This window comes from Emydura macquarii, unplaced genomic scaffold (assembly GCF_026122565.2).
Source record: "Emydura macquarii macquarii isolate MOO-44397 ecotype Brisbane River unplaced genomic scaffold, CSIRO-AGI_Emac_v2 contig_1146, whole genome shotgun sequence".
In the NCBI taxonomy this organism is placed as follows: domain Eukaryota; kingdom Metazoa; phylum Chordata; order Testudines; family Chelidae; genus Emydura; species Emydura macquarii.
Genome location: NW_027131283.1, coordinates 2679085 through 2700016, shown reverse-complemented (window position 1 = coordinate 2700016; position 20932 = coordinate 2679085).

The following is a 20932-nucleotide window of genomic DNA, read 5'->3' as shown; positions in this document are numbered from 1 at the left end:
ATAAACTTTCTTTAAAATAAGATAGTTAGGATTTTGAACAGAAATATTTGATATCTCTTTACAATGTTAAATGTTGCTATAAATGACAGTGATTAAATTGTACGCTAAGGTATACTTGTGGGAAAAAAATACTTGTGAGAAGGATCTATCTATCTATCTTAGCCTAGGCTAAGTATTTCAGTTACAGTTAGGTTCAAATATTTGTAGTCTTTGTCTTCTATGTGACACTGATAAGGTCTTGTGTGATGAAGTGGAGATATTATTGGGGTTTTCTCTGAGTGCTGTGTGTGTGTCTGTTTCCTCACATATATTACCCATGTATGTTAGTGATGGACCCGGGTGTGTGATCATTTCAGAGACCACTAAAGAGTGGATGGGCCATCCCCAGCCACATGTACACAGACCTAACCCTGCCCTGGCCCAACCAGTTGCAACAGGTTGTGTGACCCAGGGGAGTGTCCACTTTGCCCAGGAAGGAGACAAAGTCTGGGGAGGGCTAGGGGACAGATCTGGGGGTAGCTGGGGGAAAGAGGCCAGTCCCCCATAGGGCCCGGCGGGGAGCTCCAAGAATGGGGCTCTGCATGTGCTTGCTGCTGTAACTCCTAATTAAGGCTGATAGCAAGTAGTCTTTCTATGCTGTGAAACTAAGAACTAATAAACCCCTCTGACTTTCATGCTGGCTATGAATCGCTTCTGACTGTAAGGGAGGGTGCATGGCCCTTGGGGCAAGGAGGAACTCCAGGGGACCCATTCAAGGGAGGTCCTGCTGGGGAAGTTCCAGGCGAAGCAGGAGTGCTAAACATTGCAGGGCCAGAGTCATGAGGCTGCAGCACTGGTGTGTGGAGACCCGAGAGGCAGACGCCGAAGCACTAGAGTCTTGACTGGCTGCACCCGAGTGGTTCAAGGGCACAATTCCTGTGTGACTCCGTCACATCTTGTAAAACTGAGGATGTGGAATTCATAAAAGAACATACTCTGTTGCTTAGGCTCCAGAACACAATATAGCATTCACTCAAATATTTCTAGCCCCTAGAACTACAAAAAAACAAAAAACAAAAAACCCCAAACCCTTACAATGTGCACTCTTATCTGATGCAGTGTTTTTTTCTGAAATAAATAGATTTAAGAAATGTATGAATATTTCCATATACATTGCTAGAACCTTAACATTCCTCCAACCTGGAAGACTTTTTCTTTCTCATGGGATAAGCCATTAAATTACTAAATTCCTGTGACTAGACATACTTCTTGCAGGACGGGTAGAGTTTTAAGGTACTCTGGGTGAAATCCTGGACTCACTGAATTAATCACAAAACTTTCTGACTTTAATGGGGCTGGAGTTTCACCCTCTAACTGTATCTCAATGAGATATTGTCTCTTAAACCCAAAGATGATGACTTAAATCATCACACTGCTAATTGTTTTGCTGCTGATCATTTCAGCAGAAATATGCAGTGGATGCTTTTATGTCAGAATCTAAAACTGCTTCTCACATCTATCCGGATACCAGCAGTGACAACTGTTCCCCACTGGCTGTCAAAACTTCCAGCTTCATTTTTTCTACATGCAATAACTTTAACAGTGCATTTATGCATTGTCAATACACAAATCTATGGCACACTGAAAACTAAAAATATGAAGCAGATTGAGTGAATTTTAATAGTAAGTGAATAACACAAGGACCACTGTACTTCATTGTATTATTCACTTTCATTTAGTCCATTTCACATTTAATTTGGTAAAAAGTACCTGGAAAAAATACTTGACACTGGTATAGAATTTCTAGTCTCACTGTAGTACCACAGACATGGAATCTATCGTTCTGTAGACTGGATGGAGCCTTGAGAGTAGGTAAGGTCACTCACAAGTTTGTTTTGAAGAATGAGATTGAGTTCATGACATACTTCTCCATCTCATATTTTACCATAGGTTGGCTTATAAACACCAGTTTAATTTTAACGATGTGCTTAAATCCAGTGGAAGTAAAGGTTAAAGTTAAACCTGTGCTTCAGTGCTTTAATCAACTGGAGCAATAGTGCATATCTAGTTTGTCTGAAGATAGATGATTCTCAGATCCAATGGGAAGAGACAATAAGATAAATAGTGGCACTGGTGCCATCCTAGAGAAAGTGGTGGAATGTTAAGGGATGTTAAATAGTGCAAGTGTTTGGAGATTATTTGGAGACTGTGAGATATGAAACTCTTATCTCTTCTCTATCATGGGAAGGTAGTCTGGATGGGATTGACTCTTTTATATATATTAGATGGATCTCTTCTGGAAGGATGCATTCCAGGAACATATGAGTTGTTTATTTGGCTCCTCTGTATATACAGTATCCCCTAGTTGGTACATTGTCAAGTAAATTATGGACTGCTCTAGTGGAGATACATTCATACTGTAAATGAAACCACAGGGTGATGGCTGAAAGAGTAGAGTGTTCAGAGATATGGGGGAAGTAACATAGTTAAGGTTGACTGGAGAAAGTGAACTCTGAATACCCAGATGTTTAACAGAACTTTCCAGCTTTCAAATGTTTGGATTGCATTTTAAATAATCTGTACTTATTTTCAACAGACACAACTAGTAATCTTTCACAACCTTAGCTTAATAGGAAGAGTTTTATGTAACATTTTCAAAGTTATTAGAAGGAAATCTTAAAACATTGAGAAGTGAAACTATACTACAACAAGTTCTTATCTCAGATACTATAGTTGAATAAAATTTTATTCCACATGGAAACAAGACATATCACTCAATTAAACTCAATGTAGCATAGTATTAGAATCAAATACTATTCCTATGGAGCCTATAACGTGTCTGAACTTCAGTGTCTCCTCTGACTGACTTTATTAACTCCACCAACTCATACAGTGGTGGGGCATAAATTATTTGAGACCCTAAGGTTTATAAACTAACACTTTCCCTTTGGCTCTTGTGGAGTTGAATATCAATTATTTGTAAGTAACATGCAAAGATTTTAAACTGTGCAGGAACTAATAGATTCTGCATTAACTTCATAGCTATTCTGTTCTATCTAGGTTCCTAGCTTGTGACAATCAGTATATCATCCGTAAATGCTGAAGTGCTATTGCTATTTCAGACATCTACTTATTCTGAACAATCTGTTCCACCTTGTATTTAGGTTTGACACTGAGGCCCGGTCTACTGTACAGACCTATCAGTATAACTATGTCATTCAGGGGTGTGAAAAATCCACTTCCAAGTGTGACTTAGTGCTGTCTACATGTGGGGTTAAGTCGGTATAACTATCGGCTACTGCCTGTCAGGGAGGTGGATTAACTATGTTAACAGAAGAAGCTCTCCCGTTACTGTAGTAGCGTCTTCACTAAAAAGCACTAGAGCGATGCAACTGCACTGGTGAGCTGTGCCACTGTATCACTGTATATGCAGACAAGCCCTGAATACGTTTCCCAGTCCTGAAGAAGAGCTTAGTGCAAGCTCAAAAGCTTCTCTCTCTCTCACCAATAGACATAGAAGATATTACCTCACCCACCTAATCTCTGTAGTATCCTGGGGCTGACAGGGCTGCAACATTGCTTACAAACAATTGTCTTTTATACTACAAAATCTGCAAATTGCTTTACTCTTACTATGATACGCCTTATCCCATCTCTGTGTGAATGTTTAACAACACAAAAGCACACAGTAGGAGGACTGAAGACTTTGTATGCAATTGGATTTTTATGATTCCTGTCAGCTTCACTGAAACTCTACTTGGCTGATCCCCTTAGTCTTCTTTCAAGACAATCCTGCTCTGACAAAAGCCTCACCCAAACTGGCTCTCAGTGAAAAGAGCCTTTCTAAATGTATAATGTTGTTTTTCTTCTAAGGCTTGGTCTACACTTACCTCCACGATTCGGCAGCAGTCGATGGGAGTTATACAAACTACGCAAAGAACTTGCATAACTCCTGTTGACTTCTGCGCTTCTCTTGTGCTTGCTGTCTTCACTGCACTGGGCAGTGCTACGCCACTTGCAGGGGTGGATTAATAACATCAACTTCTGGATCGACTGAGCGGGTCTTCACTGACCTCGCAGTTGATCCAGATAAGTCGATCTGATGGTGGCAACTTTGCCGCTGTCAGTGAAGACATAGCCTACTATTGCTATTGGGCTATTTTTAAAGGAAAAACTCAGTCCTTACAAAAGACAAAGAGTAACCCACCTCCATTTCCTTTCCTTGCTGTTTTTATTCAGACTGAGTGCCTCCGTGTTAGGAATCTCATGAATAAAAGTAGTCCCTAGAACTTTCCTTATTTCAAGCTACCACTCATTATTGGTGGGATTTCAATCTGGCAGCTGGTGTTCTGTAACCACTGCTGAGCACACTGCTAATAAATATTTCCCTGGTTGCCTTGTGCTCCCCCCAATCTATTTGTTGCACCCACCTGTTCTTTTGTTATAGACTCTAAGGTCAGAAGGGACCAATATGATTATCTAGTCTGACCTCCTGCACAAAGCAGGCCACAGAGCCTCACCCCATCCACTCCTGTAATAGACCCCTAAGCTATAACTGAGTTATTAAAGTCCTCAAATCATGTTTTAAAGACTTTAAGGTATAAAGAATTCACCAGCAAGTGAGCTGTGCCCCATGCTACAGAGGAAGGCGAAACTCCCCCTCACCCAACCTTTGCCAATCTGCCCTGGGGGAAAATTCCTTCCCCACCCCAAATATGGTGATCAGTTAAACCCTGAGCTTGTGGGCAAGATTCATCAGCCAGATACCCAAGAAAGAATTATCTTTAATAACTCAGAACCCACCCCATCTACCACCAGTAGTCAAACATCAATCAATTGCCAAACTAGGCTGTCCCACCATACCATCACCTCCATAAATTCATCAAGCTGTTTTGAAGTCAGCTAGGTTTTTTGCCCCCAGTGCTCCCATTGGAAGGCTATTCCAGAACTTCACTCCTCTGATGATTAGAAATCTGCATCTAATTTCAAGTCTAAACTTCCTGATGGCCAGTTTATAACCGTTAGTTCTTGTGTCCACATTGGTGCTGAACTTAAATAATTCCTCTTCCTCCCTGATATTTATCCCTATGATGTATTTATAGAGAGCAATCATATCTCCCCTCAAACTTCTTTTGGTTAAGATAACAACTCCAGCTCTTTGAATCTCCTCTCAAGGCAGGTTTTCCATTCTGCGGATCATCCTAATAGCCCTTCTCTGCACCTGTTCCAGTTTGAATTCATCTTTCTTAAACATGGGGGACCAGAACTGCACAAAATATTCCAGATGAGGTCTCACCAAAGCCATGTATAATGTTACTAACCTGTCCCTCTCTCTACTGAAAATACCTTGCCTGATGCATCCTAGGACCACATTAGCTCTTTTCAAGGCCACATCACATTGACGCTCATAGTCATCATGTGGTTATCCAATACGCCCAGGTCCTTCTCCTCCTCTGTCACTTCCAACTGCTGTATCCCCAGCTTATAGTAGAAATTCTTGGTATTAGTTCCTAAATGTATAACCTTGCACTTTCCACTATTAAATTTCATCCTATTTCTGTTATTCTAGTTTACAAGGTCATCCAGATCTTCTTGTATGATATCCCGATCCTTCTCCGTGTTGGAAATACCTCCCAACTTTGTGTCATCCTCAAACTTTATTAGCACATTCCCACTTTTTGTGCCAAGGTCAGTAATAAAAAGGTTAAATAAGATTGGTTCCAAGACCGATCCCTGAGGAATTCCACTAGTAACCTCTCTCCAGCCTGACAGCTCACTTTTCAGTATAACCTGTTGTAGTCACCCCTTTAACCAGTTCCTTATCCACCTTTCAATTTTCATATTAATCCCCATCTTTTCCAATTTAACTAATTCCCCTATGTGGAACCGTATCAAAATTCCTTACTGAAATCTAGGTAAATTAGATCCACTGCATTCCCTTTGTCTAAAAAAAATATATTATCTTCTCAAAAAAAGAAATCAGTTTGTTGTGGCATGATGTCCCTTTTGTAAAGCCATGTTGTATTTTATCTCAATTACCGTTAACCTCGATGTCCTTATCTATTTTCTCTTTCAAAATTTTTTCCAAGACCTTGCATATTACTGAGGTCAAACTAACAGGCCTGTAGTTATCCAGGTCTCTTTTTTTGACTTTCTTAAAAATAGGAACTATGTTAGCAATTCTCCAGTCATACGGTACAGCCCCTGAGTTATAGATTCATTAAAAGTCCTTGCTAATGGGCTTGCAATTTCATGTGCTAGTTCCTTTAATATTCTTGGATGGAGATTATCCCGGCCCACCCTCCTCCCGATTTAGTTCCATTAAGGTGTTTGAGTTTGACTTCTACCTCGGATGTGATAATTTCGACCTCCATATCCTCATTCCCATTAGCCACCCTAGCACTATACCTAAACTCATCAATAGCCTCATTAAAAATGGAGGCAAAGTATTTGTTTAGATATTTTACCATGCCTAGATTACCCTTAACCTCCATTCCCTGCAGTACTTAGCAGTCCCACTTCTTCTTTCTTTGTTTTCCTACTATTTATATGGCTATAGAATCTTTTACTATTGGTTTTAATTCCCATTGCAAGGTCCAACTCTACTCGGCTTTTGGTCTTTCTCACTTTATCTCTACATGTTCTGATCTCCAAAAGTTAGCTTTCCTCACTGATCCCACCCATCTTCTACTCCTTGTAGGCTTTCTGCTTTCTCTTAATCACCTGTCTGAGATAGTTACTCATCCAACTTGGTCTACAACTCTTGCCTATGATTTTTCCCCCTTTCGTGGGAGCAGGCTTCAGATAGTTCCTGCAACTTTGACTTGAAGTAATTCCAAGCCTTCTCCACCATTAGATCCATGAGTTCTTCAGTCCCACTTCCCCAACTAATTCCCTTAATTTTTTAATGTTAGCCCTTTTGAAGTCAAAGACCCTAGTCACAGATTTATTTTTGTTTATCCTTACATTTAGTTTGAACTGAATTAGCTCATGGTTGCTCAAACCAAGGTTATTTCCTACAAACAGTTTTTCTATGAGGCCCTCACTACTTCCCAATACCAAATCTAAAATGGTATCCCCTTTTATTGGTTCAGTAACTATCTGGTGAAGGAATCCATCAGCTATCACAGGAAAATCTGGGCCCTATTATTACTACTAGCACTTGTCCTCCAGTCTATATCTGGGAAATTAAAGTCTCCCATAATCACACAATCCCCAGTGTTATTTACTTCATTAAAAGCCTTAAAGAGGTCTATATCCATGTCCAAATCAGATCCTGATGGTCTGTAACACACCCCAAACACTATCCCAGGGGAAACTCTAGTAGTTTTCTTCCCCAATGTGACTTTTACCCAGACAGACTGTCTTATCAATTCCATCATTTCTAATTTCTTTACAGTCTACCTCATCATTGATATACAATACTACTCCACCATCTTTGCCTTTATATCTGTCTTTCCTAAACAGCACATACCCTTCAATAATTGTAAACCAGTCATGACTACTATTCCACCATGTTTCTGTTACTCCTATAATATCTGGTTTCACGTCCTCTACCAGTAGCTCTAGTTCCTCCATTTTGTTACCCAGGCTCCTCGCATTAGTATACAAACATCTTAATTTTTGGTGTTTGGCAAAAGTCTTAAGACAGGGGAAGTCCTATCCCACCCCCGCCCCACCAGGACTAGCAGAGGGAGCCCAGCAAATGGTAGGAGCGCCTCCAACTATGCCCCTCGCTGGCAAATTTCATGGGAGCTCCTCGCATTGGTATACAAACATCTTACTTTTTCCTATTGGGCTTTGCTCACGTTCCTTACCTGATTTGGCACAGTCATTCTACTGCCAATATAGCCTTTTAGACTGTTACCTATACTACCTTTCCTTTTAATGTCCACTCTGCTCCCCACTGCTGTGTCCTTTCTTACTTCATTTTCCTCTCTCTCAATGCTAAAATCTGGCATGGAGATTATCTTGGCATCTCGCAGTCATCTCCCCCAACTCCTTAGTTTAAAGCTCTCTTAAGCAGTGGTGCCAAACTCCATCCTAGAAGTGCATTTCCCTCTCTACTCAGGTAAAGTCCATCCCAAGAGTACAATCTTCTGTCCATGAATGGCTCCCAGTGACCATACATCCCAAAGCCCTCCTTATAGCATCACTTCCTGAGCCATCTGTTAATCACCAGAATCTTCTCATGCCTTTGTTGTCCTCCTCTAGGGACAGGCAGTATCCCACTGAAGATCACCTGAGCCTCGATTTCCTTAAGAGTCTTCCCCCACCTGGCATAGTCTCCTTTGATATGTTCCAGCAAGAATCTAGCTATATCATTTATACCCTCATGAAGGACAATCAGTGGATTTTTTCCCACTCCCGTTAAGATCCTCTTCAGTCTCAGGTCCACATCCCGTATCTTAGCACCCGGCAGACAGCACACCCTTCTGTTCTCTGGATCAACTTTCGTTACAGACCTGTCTGTTCTTCTCAGCAGAGTCCCCGATCACGTAGACCTGTCTTTTCCTGGTAATGGAGTGATTCTCTGGCCTATCCCCTGTTCTTTCTGTCTGCAAGTCATCTTGTCTTCTATTTTCCTTTGCAATCCTCTGCAACCGTTTCTGTATCCTCCTGGGGCACTTATTTTGTGGTATCTCCATTGGCTTATCCACTCTTGCACTGAAAATAAATTTGAGACTGGGAATGTCAACTTGTGCTGTGTTTGCATAACTCCTAACATAAGAGGGCTGGAGCCTTTATGTGTAAATAATAGTAATTCAGTGAAGTCTATGCTTATTAAATGGAAGCACTAATGTTCACTCTGGCATATACAAATTATGCAAGATAGTAAAGTCCAAAGCTGGCTGTGAAGATTTACAAAGTGATCTCACAAAACTGGGTGACTGGGCAACAAAATAACAGGTGAAATTCAACAATAAATGCAAAAATAACGCACAGTTGAAAAAATAATCTCAACTATACATATATGATGGGTTAAAATAAGTGGTTACCACTGAAGAAAGATCTTGGAGTAATACAGCAATTTAAAATTGGAAGGGACATCGATAGGTCATCTAGTTTAGTCCCCTCCACTGAGTCAGTGTGAAAAATCGAGACAAGGGGTGTGAGTGGGAGGGACCTAGGCACACATATCAGACAAAGCCCCAAATATGAGGACTGTTCCTATAAATTTGGGACATCTGGTCACCCTAAGGTCATGACCTAAGGTCAAGCCTTACTCAAATCCCAGTGTATCAAACCTACTGCTTCCCCTTATCCACAAGGTTTGTTACCCTGTCAGAGAAGGATGTTAGGTTGGTATAATGTGATTTTTTCTTGACAAATTCATGTTGACTGTTTCTTATCAACTTATTATCTCCTAGGTGCTTACAGATTGATTGTCTGATTATTAGTTCCATTACCTCTCTGGATACTGAAGTTAAACTGACTGGTCTTAAATTCCCTAAATTTTCCTTCTCCCCCTTTTTATTTGGCACTATATTTGCCGTTTTTGCAGTCCTCAGGTATCTCCCCCATAGTCCACGAGTTCTCGAAGATTTCAGAGATCTCTTCAGCCAGTTCATTAAGTATACTTGGACGTATTTCATCAGGCCCTGATGACTTGAAGACATCTAACTTGTCTAAGTAATTCTTAACTTGTTCTTTTCCTATTTTAGCCTGAGATCCTACCCTGTTTACATTGGTGTTCACTATTATTCATGCAGTCACTGCTAACCTTTTTGGTTACTAAAAATAAAAGGCATTTAACACTTCAGCAGCTGCTGCAGTTTCTGTTGTTTTTCTCTCCTCTTGGGCCAATGGAACTTTGCCTTCCTCTTGCTTCTAATATATTTGTAAAATGTTTTCTTGTTACCCTTTCTGTCCCTAACTAAATGACCTCATTTTGTGCCTTGTCTTTTCTAATTTTGTCTCTATATGCATACCTACAAATTCTGAGTTTGCTAAAGTCTGCCTTCTTCAAGTCCATTGTCTTTGTGCTATTGTTTTCATTGAATCAAAGAAAATCAGGGTTGGAAGGGACCTCAGGAGGTCATCTCATCCAACCCCTTGCTCAAAGCAGGACCAAGCCAGACCTTAAAAACCTCTAAGAATGGAGATTCCACTACCTTCCTAGGTACCTCATTCCAGTACTTTGCCATCCTCCTAGAGAAAAAGTTTTTCCTAATATCCAACCTAGACCTCCCCCACTGCAACTTGAGACCATTGCTCCTAGTTCTGCCATCTACTACCACTGAAAACAGCCTAGCTCCATCCTCCCTGAACCTTCCTTCAGGTAGTTAGAGGCTGCTATCAACCCCCCCCCCCCCCGTTCTTCTTTTCTGTAGACTGAACAAGCCTAGTTCCCTCAGCCTTTCCCCATAAGTCATGTGTTCCAGCCCCCTAATCATTTTTGTTGCCCTCCGCTTGACCCTTTCCAATTTTGTCCACATCCTTTCTGTAGTGGAGGGCCCAAAACTGGACATAGTACTCCAAATGTGGTCTCACCAGTGCTGAATAGAGGGAATAATCAATTCCCTAGATATGCTGGCAATGCTCCTACTAATGCAGCCCAATATGCCGTTAGATTTCTTGTTGACTCATATCCATCTTCTTGTCCACTGTAACCCGCAGATCCTTTTCTACAGAACTACTGCCTAGCCAGTCGGTCCCCAGTCTGTAGCAGTGCATGGGATTTTTCTGTCCTAAGTGCAGGACTCTGCACTTGTCCTTGTTGAACCTCATCAGATTTCTTTTGGCCCAATCCTCCAATTTGTCTAGGTCACTCTGTATCCTATCCCTACTCTCCAGCATATCTACCACTCCTCTCAGCTTATTATCATCTGCAAACTTGCTAAGGGTGCAATCCACCCTATCCTCCAGATCATTAATGAAGGTATTGAACAAAACTGGCCCCAGGTCCGACCCCTGGGGCACTCCACTTGTTACCGGCTTCAAACTAGACATTAAACTGATGATCACTACCCATTGAGCCTGATGATCTAGCCAGCTTTCTATCCATCTTATAGTCCATTCATCCAACCCATACTTCTTTAATTTGCTAATAAGAATACTGTGGTAGACCATATCAAAAGCTTTGATAAACTGAAGGTATATCACATCCACTGCTTTTCCTACATCCACAGAGCCAGTCATCTCATCATAGAAGGCAATCAGGTTGATCAGACATGACTTGTCCTTGGTGAATCCACGGGAGTCTCCATCATCACCTTCTTCTCTTCCAAGTGCCTCAAAATGGATTTCTTGAGGACCTGCTCCATGATTTTTCTGGTGACTAAGGTAAGGCTGACCAGTCTGTAATTTCCCAGTTCCTCCTTTTTCCATTTTTTGAAGATGGGAATTATAGTTGTATTTTTCTAATCATCCGGGACCTCCCCCAATCACTGTGAGTTTTCAAAGATAATAGCCAATGGCTCTGCAATCACATCAGCCAACTCCCTCAGCATCCTCAGATGCATTGTATCCAGCCCCATGGATTTGTGTATGTCCAGCCTTTCTAAATAGTCTTGAACCTGTTCCTTCAGCAGTGAGGGATGTTCACCTCCTCCCCATTCTGTGCTTCCCAGTGCAGTAGTCTGGGAATTGACCTTGTCTGTGAAGACAGAGGGGCAAAAAGCATTAAGTACTTCAGCTTTTTCCGCATCACCAGTCATTAGGTTGCCTCCCCCATTCAGTAAGGGGCCCACACTTTCCGTGACCTTCTTGTTGCTAACATACCTGTAGAAACCCTTCTTGTTACCCTTCACATCCCTTGCCATCTGCAACTCCAATTGTGATTTGGCCTTTCTGATTTCACGCCTGCATCCTCGAGCAGTATTTTTATACTCCTCCCTGGTCATCTGAGCAAGTTTCCACTTCTTGTAAGCTTCCTTTTTGTGTTTAAGCTCACACAAATACTTCTTTGTTAAGCCAAGCTCGTCGCCTGTCATATTTGCTATTCTTTCTGAACATTGGGATGGTTTGTTTCTGTGCCCCCAATAAGTTTTCTTTAAAATACAGCCAGCTCTCTTGAACTCCTTTCCCCCTCATATTAGCCTCCCAGGGGATCCTTCCTATCAGCTCCCTGAGGGAGTCAAAGTCTGCTTTTCTGAAGTCCATGTCCATATTCTGAACATGGCCCCTAGTAGGTTCCTCCAGCACTTACACCTTTTTTTTTTTTTGGAGAATATTTTCCTTCCTACTATTTATTTTCCTGCCTACTTTCCTTCCTACTATTCCTTAGAATCATGAACTCATAATTTCATAATCACTTCCCCTCCCCCAAAGCTGCCTTCCACCTTCCAATTGTCAGCCATTTCCTCCCTATTAGTCAAAATCAAATCTAAAATAGACTTTCCCCTAGTTGTTTTTTTTTTCCACTTTATATATATATATATATATATATATATATATATAAGTCTCCAATGCATTCCAAGAACCTGGATAATATGTACCGAGGTGTATTTTCTCAACAAATTCTGGGTAGTTGAAGTCCCCCATCTCCACCATGTTCTGTGCTTTGGATGAATTTGTTAGTTGTTTAAATAAAACCTCATCCACCTTTCCTTCTAGTGTGGTGGTCTGAAGTAGACCCCCTACCATGATATCACCCTTGTTTTCGACCCCTTTCATCCTTATCCAGAGACTTGCAACAGGTCTGCCTTCTATCTCTGTCTCAACCTCAGTGTAAGTGTATTAATCTTTGATATATAAGGCTATACTTCCTCCCTTTTTTCCTGTCTGTCATTCCTGAACAAACTGTACCCTTCTATACCATTGTTCCAGTCATGAATTATCTCATAGTCTTTGTGTTGCTTATTATTTCATAATTGTGATTATTCACTAGTATTGCAAATTTTTCCTTTTTACTCCCCATACTTCTTGCATTAATATACAGCTATCTAGATGTTCCTTAGATTTCACATCTCTATTTTCTCTAGTTTCTTCTTTCTCCGTGCTGTGATTGCTCATGGTTCTCCCCTCCCCCACTTCCTCCCAGATTCCAACCCTTCACCCAAGTCTCTATGTTTTGGATTTACCTGTGGGCTTTTGTCTCCAGCCCCTGTCAAACATAGTTTAAAGCCCACCTCACTAGGTTAGCCAGCCTGCATTCAAAGATATTCTATCTCATCTCTGCTCAGCAGTCCTTCTCAGAACAGCATCCCATGGTAGAGAAAGCTGAAGCCATCCTGAAGACACCATCCAAACAGCTGTGGCTTCTTCTCCAGAATGTCTGCCCTTGATTGGAAGGATTAATGAGAAGTTTTCTGGGCAACCACATAGACTTTGGCCTGCTGCAGTGCCAGACTTTGCCTTGTCTCTGATCTCCAGTCTCTGACTCCAGCTTGACCTTGATTCTAACCTGGTACTACTGCTTAACTTTGGTCTCTGATCCTGCTCTGACACTTGTTTATGGGACTTGGCCCTTGTGATTCCTGCAACTTCTGCCAGGCAACTACCATCACTGGTGGGAAGACTACCACACAGCTGTAACCACTAGGCCAGACTGCCTACACTCCATTCCCTTACATATACCTTGCAGTATCATTGGATAAGCAGCATGGGGTAGTTGTCAAATGGCCTCATGATCCCTGGCAATCCTTCTCTACTGTCTCCGATATGGTCCCCTGGAAGGCAACACACTTCCTGGGATGCCAAGTCAGGCTGGCAAATGGATGTCTGTCCCCTTTAGAGTCACCAACCACCACCACTCTTCATTTCTTTTGGGACTGGAGGCCACAAGCCTCCCAGCTCGGGGGTAAATGGCATCTCTTTCTTCCCCTTATGAGGAGATTCCTCATCCCTCATTATCAGAGCAGCACACCATTATTTTTTCTCTATGGACAATGGTTTGGGAGCAGGGGTGAAGCACTGCCTGCTGCCAGAAGTAACCAGCACCCAGCTTCCTCCCTCTGAAGAAGCCATTTACTCCTCCCCTGGTGGTGCTAATGCAGTCCTCTCCAGCCGGATTGCTTTCTCAGCCTTGGAGGTCTCCATGTGCTTATCTGCAAAGAATTGTGTGTGTGCAGGTGCTTCTCAGCCTAGCTACCTCCTCCTATAGCTCTCCCACTTGCTTCCTGAAAGATTCTACCAATAGTCACCTCTCACACTGGATGGTTTCCCCAGCCTGGATTTCTATAACTGGTAAATGCAGGCCACAGTCTCTGCAAATCCACACCAAGACCTGGTTAGATCGTGGTTGGCTTCTCTGTCTGGACACATCTTGGATATTTTTCTGTAAACTTCAGCTTAATGTGCAGTAGCAGTCAAAAACGCTCACAACGTTAGGAACTATTAGAAAAGGAATAGAAAGTAAGACAGAAAATATCATAAGCCCATTATATAAATCCATGGTGCACCCATATCTTGAATACTGTGTCCAGTTTTCATTGCCCCATCTAAAAAAAGATAGTGGAACTGGAAAAGATTTAGAAGAGGGCAGTAGAGATGATCAAGGGTATGGTATGGCTTTCATATGAGGAAAGACTAAAAACTTCAGCTTAGAAAAGAGACAATTAAGTGGGGATATGATAAAGGTCTAAAAAATCAAGACTGGCGTGGAAAAATACATAGAGATATTATCTACCTTTTTATGCAATACCAAAAAACAAAGGGGTCACTCGAAATAAAAACAGCAAGTTTAATACAAACAAGAGGGAGTACTTTTTAACACAACACACTATTAACCTGTTAACCCATGGCAATGAGATGTTGTGATGGCTAAAGGTATAACTGTGCTTCAGTAAGTTCATGCAGGATAGGTACATTAATGACTATGAGTCAAGGTGATCAAGGATGCAACCCCATGCTTGGGGCAACCTTAAACTTTTGACTGCCAAAGGCCAGAGGGGAAGACAGGTGGATTTCTCCAAAATTGCCCTAGTCTGTACACTCCCCCTGAAGCTGTGGTACTGGGCAGGATGGACCATTGGTTTGACCCAGACTGGTAGCTCTTATTGTCTTATTTATTTTATTAATGTGTGTATTTGTTTAGGGACCTCTTCATGACTTGAGGGAGCCCATTTGTCCATGGATGGTGATTTTATGTGATGCTTAAAACTACCTCTGAAAGTAAACTGGAACAGAGATATCATTTGTTGTTTATTCCTACTCAAACATAGCTGTAAAAATAACTGAACTGAAAAAGTGAAAGAAAACTTATTTTGGGTAAGCTGAAACATTTTGTTCAACCTGAAATGAAATGTTTCATTTGGTTTTTAAGTTTTCTTTTACCTTTTTATTTTTTAAATAAAATTGAAGTAAATTTCAAAATGAATAATCACTTTGAATCAAAAAAGGCAAAATGTTTTATTTAGAAATTGTCAAAATGAAACATTTAGACTTTAAGGCTTTTTTTTTTTTTTTTGGTGTGGGGGGGGTGGAGTTTAATATGGGGTTGATCAAAACAATCTGGTGAAAACAACACAAATTTGTGAAATTTTTTGGTCAACTAGAATCAGCATTTTGGTATATAAATGTTTAGTCCAAAAATATTTACCCAGCTATAAACTTAAAATATTACATATACTATTTTAAACATTTGAGTTTGGTTTTTTTTAATAATGTTTAGTTACAAAATATCTACATATATTTTTTTCCCTATACAAAAAAGAAAACTTATGACTTCTTGGTAAACTCAGTGTTAGACAACAGTACCCAGTAGTCCTGCAAACCATCCCAATACACTAGTCCTTTGGTATCTTTTAGTGATTAATCTTGTCAATGATTAGGACTGTCTTCTTTGCTTGACAGTCACAGTTTATCTTTTCAGTAAATGCATTTTCTCTTTTGGAAAATTGACAAAGAGAACATCCCTTGTAGCTAATGGCTGTTATCACTCCAGCTTTACAGATGATAGATTTTCTTCTAAATACCCTCAAGGGTGATCTTAGCTGTCAGTGTCTACCTTGCTGGCATCCCCTGAATTTGGATATGGATGATAAAATTATCCCAGTGTAGCACAGGAAGATTCTTTGTACTCTTTCAGATAAATTTGTTTAGATTGTTTTGGGGGTGACACCCTATTTGGAGCAGACAGTAGTGTAAATCAGACATTCTGTGTGAAAATGTTAAACATGAAAATGGGAAGAATAAAGCCACTTTAATCTACTAAAGAGAAGTATAGTATGTATTCAAAACTGTTTTCCTTCTCAGATATATACTAGGAATTTCCCTTTTAAGCTACAATTGTAGTATTGTCTCTTGTTTTTATTTATTCCCCTAGTGACTTGAGAACTGAAGTAGTGAAGAATGGTTTGTGTTCTAATTTTAATACACACAATCCAACATCCTTTCCTTTTATCCTGTCAATACATTTAAAAAATCCACAAATTGTTGAAAACATCCATTTCCCCTGGTCAGAGGATCACCAGTACAATAATTCCTAAAAATTAAAATGGAAAATGTACAATTATTCATGGTAGCTCAATTTAGCAGTAGAATAAAATGGGGAAAAAACATTGTACTTTTTTTTTTTTCTGGTGATCTACCAAGCCCTTCATTTGTTTTATGGGTAGATAAGAATGTGGGTGAGGCACATAAATCTATTTTAAAAAACAAAAATTTAAAACAGGTTGAGATCTTGCAAAGAGATCTTGGACAATGATAATACTTGTTTCTTATAGAAGTGCTTTCCGTGAGAACATTTCAAACTGCTTTGTTAACATTGCTGAATTTAGCCTTTCAACAGTCTTGTAAGTCTCCATAATTATTAATATCCTCATACTGCAAATGGGTTCCCAAAGCCAAAAGATTTTAAGTATACACAGGAAACCTCTGGCATAGGAAAAAACCAAGTCTCCTACCTTTCAGATTCATATCTTATCCTATCCACAAGATCACCTTTGTCGATGGCAGGTGCACATTACTACTTAAAAGTTAGACTTTGCCCCTTGGGTGGGTAAAGATGAGCAGGGATATTTGGGCCCACTGTGAAAGAGGACTACTAGTACTTCCCTTTCGGAAGAGAAGATGTCTGGAGAGGGTGGTGAGGCTTATGCTCAAGAAACTGTCTCTGGGCATTTTCACCTCCCCTGTTATTACTCAGCATTTAAATTTGCAGAAAAACTCTATAGAACTCAATAGAAAAATGTTTATTATAGTTTTCTTAATGTTCTTGTAGAATGCAGAAGATAATTCTATTCCTTTTTATAGTATTTTGTAGGATGACTTGGAAAAAAACTTATAAAAAGAATATATTTTTCTATCAAATTTTTAACACTCATGTTCAATACCACCCTCAGCCCCCAAATGTGGATATATATGATACAAGTATCATGACTTTGTGAATGAAGCCCAGGTCTGGGAGCCAGAACAAACACTTCTAAACTCGTATTTATACTGTACAGGTCTTGAATCTTGATACTGCAAAAACTCACTCCCCAGCTAGTATCACTGAAATCAAATATAGACCCAATATTTCAAATGCTTACTACCAGAAATAAAGCTTACCCTCAAAACTAGTCACCGATTAACTTTAATGGAATTAATCACAGTAGGAAGTGCTACACCTGGTAGAAAGCATTTACAAGTTCACAAGTGAGAAATTAGAGTAGTCACTTGAATGACAGCAATCATTTTGCATTTTGTTGGAATGTTGCAAATATGCCAGTTGCTGATCAAATGATTTTACCAGGCTATGGGATTTGGTCTCCTACTGAGACATATGCGTATCTTCCATATATGCACATCAAAAGAAAATAACCTCCCTCCTGTTTGTATTGGTTCTGACAGCACAGATTAGGAGAGGGGAAACTCTACCTGTTTAAATAATTTAAATACTGCAATTACTTTGAAATAAAACAAGTTTGAAACTGATATGGAATTAATTGGAAATACAAACTTACATGGCTTAGCTATAAAATGACCTTGAAAGCATAGAAATGAAGAAAGAGAGCAACACAATAACTGCAGAAATAAGAAATCACAAAATAAGATGCTTAGGATATTTAAACAGGGAGAGAGATACAACATTCTTAATGGCTGTATGCAATTAACAAGTATTATTCAGATACTGTCGTACAAACTGTTGAGTTAAATTATGCATTTTAAATGAACCTCAGGTTCTACATTTTCTGTTATCTAAAGGAAAATTAAAAAACATTCTCCTGCAATTCACATCTATAAAAGGACCACCATTTATTTTAAATGATTGGTTTATGTTATTGCTTGCAGAATGAAAAGCATTTGGATCATTCCCATATCAAATATTTTACTTCACCAATTTTGAAAGCATAAAACCTGACCCTCTAAAGGACATTCAAAAAAACTGTACAAAGATAGCATAAGTCACCATATCCAGCTTTGTATCACTAGTAAGCTATGCAAAATTGATGAAAATTCCCTGCAGAATTTGGCACTCAAATGCTTGCCATTTTGTTTTGGTGATTTTGTGCAGTTCAGCTTTGGCTTTACTGAAAAATAGCATTTCACATGCAAAAACATGCAAAACTTCAAAGCTACATTTCACTGGCAAATGGAAGACATTTATCAGCAATGGGGTAACTTTTTTTAATTACCCCAAACTCCAAGATATTCAGACATTTTTGTGAATATTTGACAAACATTTTTCACCATAACTATAGGATGGGGGGGACAACTGTAAAGAGATAATGTTTTCTAAAAAATATCCCACTAACTCTTTTTTTTTAAATAGTCCCTAAGCTCAGGATGCTATAGTTGCTATGACACTAACTTGCAACTCAAACCTACATTTGATTCCTTGCTCTGCCACAAACTTACTGTGTGACCTTCAGTTTCTCAGCTGTAATATGTGGATAATAGTACTTTCTAACCTCATAGGAAGAGTGATTCAAGACCTACTAACTTTAGGTACCTCAAGTTGCAGGTGTCCAACCTGAGACATCTACGGTCTGACTTTTTTCAGAGGTGCAGAGCACCTTTAGCTCCTCCTGACTTTATTTAAGATATAATTGCTCAGAATGTCTGAAAATCAAGGTGGACGCTTCGGAAAACTTTGATCTAAATGACTTATCCAACATCACATAGGGAACTTGTTGGAGAACCCAGTCTTCCTGAGTCTGACTCCAAAACCCTTAATCACAATACATTTTTTTCACTTCCCGCAGCCCCCTTCCTAATTCGCACCTTTCAAGTACATACATTTTCAGCCATTAACACTTCTCTAAGATGTAAGCATTTATTGTGCATTTATTTTCTCATGATAGGTTACCTAAACTTTAAACAATAAATACCTAAGTGCTATATATTATGCTGACCACTACAAAGATTTTACTTAACTATGGATGAAGGATATGATTCCTTCCCAATTTATATGGTAATAAATCCATGCCAACTAATAATACACATTTTATTTATGGGAAGGCAAAGATTAAGGCAACAGGATGTTAATTCAAAAATCACATAAGGGCTAGGCATAATACACTAGGAGGATCATGGCAGTGTATGCAGTTTTGAGAATGGGCTGACAAACAAATGAAACTTGCACCATTTCACTTGTTATAAATCCCTTTCATGCCTAGTCGATTAAGACCACTCTGTTCTTTTGACAATCTTAAAATTGTCATGTGAATGGGGCCTTTCTTTCTACTTTTCCATTTGCATTAAAATCTTTCATGGCAATTATAACGCATAATGCATTAAAACTATATGGAAATAAATTTCTCTAACAGATTCCTTTGTAAAATGAAAAGAAAAATGGCATGGAATTAATCTATTCTTGCGGCTGTTGTAAGACCACAGTATGAGGAAAACAGAATCAGGGACAAAATATATGCATTCCCAAGACAAAGACGGAAATGAAAAAGGGAATGGGTATGAAATGAACCCACTATCATAGTGCTCATGTTATCTGCTAGCCCTCTTCTGATGCCATACATTAGACATCAAATAAATGGATTCCCACTCGTAATTCCTTCTTCCTTTAGTTGAGAGTTGTATTTGTAGTCTGCTGGAATATTAATACATTTTGACTATTTTGGACTTTCATTTGGTCAGGAGACCTTTTTTGGTCATGGAGTGTGTTGAGGAACTAAAACTAATTATTGGTGAAGTTTGATTATATAGAAAAAAAAATGCAGAATGCTAGTGTCACGTTCTCACCCAGGTTTTACAACATTCAGCTGATGAAGTGTGAAATCCCATAATGTTGGTGTTAAAAACTACCTTTAGAAGGCTTGTTGTTGCAGAGAAATTGTTTCAAAGGAACTAATCCCCAAGGAGGGTGAATGATTGAATTTCTTGATGTGCTGTAATACAAAATGGGAGTTAGCAGTCTCTAAAGCTCCAAATGCCTATTAAAGCACAACTAGTGGAATAGCAATATCAAAATAAGTTGTTTACAAATGTATGTTAATTTGTATAAAAAAAAGTCACTTGGATTTCTATTACTCAAGCACATTGTATAAGAGAATATAAAGCTATGTGAAAGCCATACAGAACTGGTGCTGCTTTCTTTTCTCTTTTTAAAGAAATTCATTTCATGATACATTTGCTTTTTTAATTCTAGTTTGAAATGTTATTATTTGGGATATCCACATCGTCTTGAATAATAAGTCATTTACTTTTAAAACATGCTCAGAAAAAGGTTCTATCATTTCACAACAAGAATGCTTGCATTCTTTTCTAAGTGGATAGCTTGCTTAAAAACTAAACCTGCCCCTCTAACACTTTCTGTTATTCCTCCATTTATTTTATTATATATTTATTTCATCTTAGAGCATTGCTTGTATTGTTAATCTCTTTTTTCACATGAAATTTAATGAGTTTCAAAAGAGCTGACATTTTTACAGTGAAGCAAAGTATGTTTTTAGGAAAGGGGGAGGGTGTGAATTGTTTTCAGTGACCAATGTGTTGAATCAGCCAAGATAGGTCAGAAATTACTTCAGCCTGGTCCCAATCTGTTCAGAATGTAGATAAAGCAAAGACCTGTGTTAGGTAATTGATTCAATAGAGATAACTTTTGGGTGCCCTAAAATGAAGCTTTCAA